This window comes from Acartia tonsa, chromosome 4, assembly GCF_053477335.1.
Source record: "Acartia tonsa isolate MP-2025a chromosome 4, ASM5347733v1, whole genome shotgun sequence".
NCBI classification, from domain to species: Eukaryota; Metazoa; Arthropoda; class Copepoda; order Calanoida; family Acartiidae; genus Acartia; species Acartia tonsa.
Window position 1 is genome coordinate 38395884 of NC_137263.1, and position 4141 is coordinate 38400024.

Below are 4141 nucleotides of genomic sequence, written 5' to 3' on the forward strand. Positions count from 1 at the left end.
CCCTGCGGGAGGCTCTAACCCTGCGGGGCAATCATTAACATTTACCTAAACTAAAATAATCTATCAAAAGCTACTGTGAAAATACGACGAAACGCCCTATAAGAGGCGATGTCACGAAACCGACAATGCCCAAAAATTGTTGTCATAGAATTAAATAAATCAATATGTTTTAACTGGACTACGATATTTATATAATATCGGCTACGCCCCTAGAGGCCTCTAGTTCCAATTAAATGTTTGTTTTTTGGTTCAAGTCTCTACGATACCTATCTATGTTGCATTGAAATATCTCTGCGTAAAAAAAAATCGTGATTTATCTTGGGAGGGTGGTGGTAACCTCCCCCAAAATAATAGTTATAAACCTTTATGGGACCTATGAGAAGCTACCCTGTTAAGGAGAGCCCGATCGGTTCAGCGGTTAGCGAGAACCTTCGGTACACACAAACGGACATCCTGTTACTTTATCAAAAGGATTATATAGAGTTGCCAAGCAAATCTTCCCATCAAGTTTTAAATCGATAGGACAATGTTAACATGTTTAAGTTAACTAACAGAGCTATTAGGTACAGACGGACGGATATTCCTTAATTATAGAAAATCTTCTCTGTTAAAAATGTTTGAGATGGAAAGCAATTTCTCACACAAACAAACAACTCTTCAATACTAGGGCTAGTTTCTTAAGCTTTATAGTAATACATAAATCCTTATATAAAAGTCTTGGGGCGATCAGCTAGTTCAAAAGATTGGGAATAGTCCCTTTCGTAACATCGCCCCATAAGGGGCGATTCGTCGTATTTTTGTAAATGGCTTTTTATAGGTTATTTTAGGTTAGGTTAGGTTATATGGGGTTATGTGATTGCCCCACAGGGTTAGGTAATTGGCCCCGCAGGGTTAGAGCCCCCCGCAGGGGCAAGAAATAGGAGAAAAGCTACTGTGAAAAATACGAAGAATCGCCCCATAAGGTGCGATGTTACGAAAGAACTATACCCAAAAGATTTTATTACGAAACCTAAAAGTAGAATCAAGAATGTAAACGCGAAGAACAATCTTAATTATCAGTCTTTAATATAAAAGGCTTGCACATATTTTTCAAAAATTAATGCTAGTTTGTGCCTTAAAAAAAAAACTTTAATTTAAGTTTCAAAGATTTACAAAATTATTTAAAAAGTAACTGTCTAATGAACCAGCAATTTTTATAGCAAAAAAAACGGGGCTTTTATTCACGACTTGTGATATGAAAATTGACTTCTTTTTCAATCTAAATCATCCTTTCTCATCTTTCTGAATGATGAGAAAATATGATGGACCTCGCAGCAAGTTTCCTGTTTAATTTGTTAGGCCAAGTTATAGCCCACCATTTTAAAACTTATCGAGTTAAAATAGAGGTAGAGAGATAGGATAATGAACGAAAAATGAACTAATAGTAAAGCATATATTTTTACTTTGATCTTACATCAGATTTTCATGTTCTCTATTAAGTAAAAAAAAACCGCAGCTGGTTTAAACAACGATGATATGTCAAGCTACGCTAATGAGGATGTTGTCGTTCTTTTGCATATCTTTATTCTAATCTTGAATTATTACTTATTAATACAAAATTATATAGTATTTATAAACTTGATAATATTTCTAATCAAAATGTTGAAAGAATTTTTGTAAAAGTGATGGGATTTTAATTACTTAATAGTATGTACTAAAGTATTTATTATATGTAGATAAATAACTTCAGATGATTGGTCAAGTAAGTTATTAACCTCTACAACTATTCTCTAACAAGCAGATTTTGAATATTTCAACAAATTGCAGCCGCAGCCGATTTGTTCTGAATACTCGCAGCTGCCGTTCTCATTGATTTAAGTAGAATTATTAGTATCGCGCCAAATCCTATATAATTTCATAGGCTAGCCTAATAAAACCCTAACTACTAGGATAGCTCAAGAAATTTTATATGATTTTGCTAGTAATCAAAGGAATGCATAGTTTTAAATGTATTGTTTCAATATTTGAAATAATTGTATTTCCATTTCTTCCTTCCTCATTTTAAATATTCCTTAGGCAGAAAGGATGAAACAGTCAGAAACACAAACATGTATTGTATGTAAATTTTACTTATACAGGAGAAACAAAGATTTAATAAAATAGTTATAAAATATAAGTATAAGCATTTTCTAAATTTATAGTATAACTAATTTAAACATTTACAAAGGTTTTTCCCTGTATTTTTTGGTGTCCCCAGTAAGCTAGATATCTCATCATCAGGTTGACAAATTTATCCATAATGTTTAGGTAAGCTTAATATTTGTCCTGGACATTTATCTTAATAGGGTCAGGTATAAAACTTCATTCTAACAGAAAATGCTGGAGTAAAGCCGTTGGACTAGTGAATTAAAAGTAAGAAAGAATGTCATTTTCCAAAACCTAAGTGTAAATTATTGTTGGGACTAGATCTAGCCTCCCCGGGGGCAGATTACTAGGCCTACATATGTAATGTGTGTATCTGTATGTGTGTTTGTGTGTGTATGGTCCAGTAAAGTGTAATCACATATAACAATGATTCTTTAAAACGTCCAATATTATACCCCCCCCCCCCCCCCCACATATTTCTTTCCTTTACTAAGCCCTTTTGAAGGTAACCGTCCAAAGTTCTAAATACTTTCAAAATTAGAAACTAATAAGAAAGTGTAGGTCAAAAGTCTTTTATAAAGTTTTGTTTATTAGTTTATTAGGAATGACATCGTAAATAGAACATAAAAAAATACAAAACTAAATTTATATTTGTTACAATTAATTAACTAACATGGAAAGTTTTACAAAATTGTTGTCTGTATAATTTTGTTACCTATCGCGACAGTTAAAAAGCCATACTGAAACAATTAAAAGCATTCACATTCAACTTTTTTGCTTTAAATTATTTGCAGGTTTATAGAAGCATTGCTGAAATTACCTCTTCTTCACTAGGTTAAAGCTGTTTATGCATTGTAGAAGTATATTTTTTTTAATATTTGAATATTGCTTGATGTAAAAGCACCAAGATTATAAATGTAACTCGACAATGAATTTGAGAATTTTACATGTGCTAAATAAGTTTAATAGACTTAACGTTATTGTATGAAAATAAAAAAATATTGAGAGTGGTCGCTATTATTCTTGTAGGAAATTTGTAATTTTGTTGCAACACTCTGTGTAAGACAGAGTGAGTGCGAAATGTTGATCAAATTAAAGATAAATTAGATGGATTAGGCAGCAAAAATTTACCCATTCTTCTTATCATATGAATCAACTTTCAGTGCAATCACGAGCAATGTATATTAGTTATTAGATCAGCTACTCTATAACTAGAGTTCGCAACTTTTAACTTACAAATTTTCAACGATAGAGATGTACAATGTACATTAATTCAAATAGTAAGAGGGACCAATATGTTAAAAAGAATGCCTTTCTCCTAAATTATCTCCTAACTTTTTCTCAAACTACCTTTTTGAGCACTAACCTCTTTCCCCTACTTTATTTTTCAAAATATTTTTAGGTTTTTTGGGGAGGAGTTTTTCTCGTTTGTTGCTTTAAGTCTGGTTAGGTTTTATTGGGTACAAGGTAGCCCCGCATGGTATGGCAACGTAGTTAAAGGCCACGCAGATTAAGGGGCCCCCGTAGGTGGCAGTTATAGGAAACAGGGGCAAGGAGAGTTTCAACGCTCTACAGGTACTTTGAGGGAAAGCGCCATTATTTCTAAAACCCACATATTTGACTTCTTATGCGCCTTGTTATCGTGTTAGAAAGAAACCTTTAGAGATACTTTCTTTCCTTGATAAGAAAACCTAAATTCCAACTAATTGAGACGAATTCCTAACGGTGCACAGTGGGGTCAAAGCAAGACTATTTCTAAAGGTTCATAAGAGACAAATCCTTATTACCAGTACTGATATTTTTACCTAGATTATTAAAAAATCTGAAAATTTGCTGCTTTCTCAGTGGGGTCAAAGACAATAATGATATTTTTTACATAGATTATTGAAAAAGCTGAAAACTTGCTGCTTTCATTTTTAGTTATCACTCGTGCGATGTAGATCAACCATAAACATCTTTTTAAAAATTTAAGCTGCTAACTCAGTGTCTTCTATCCATTCAATTCGCCTGCAACCAG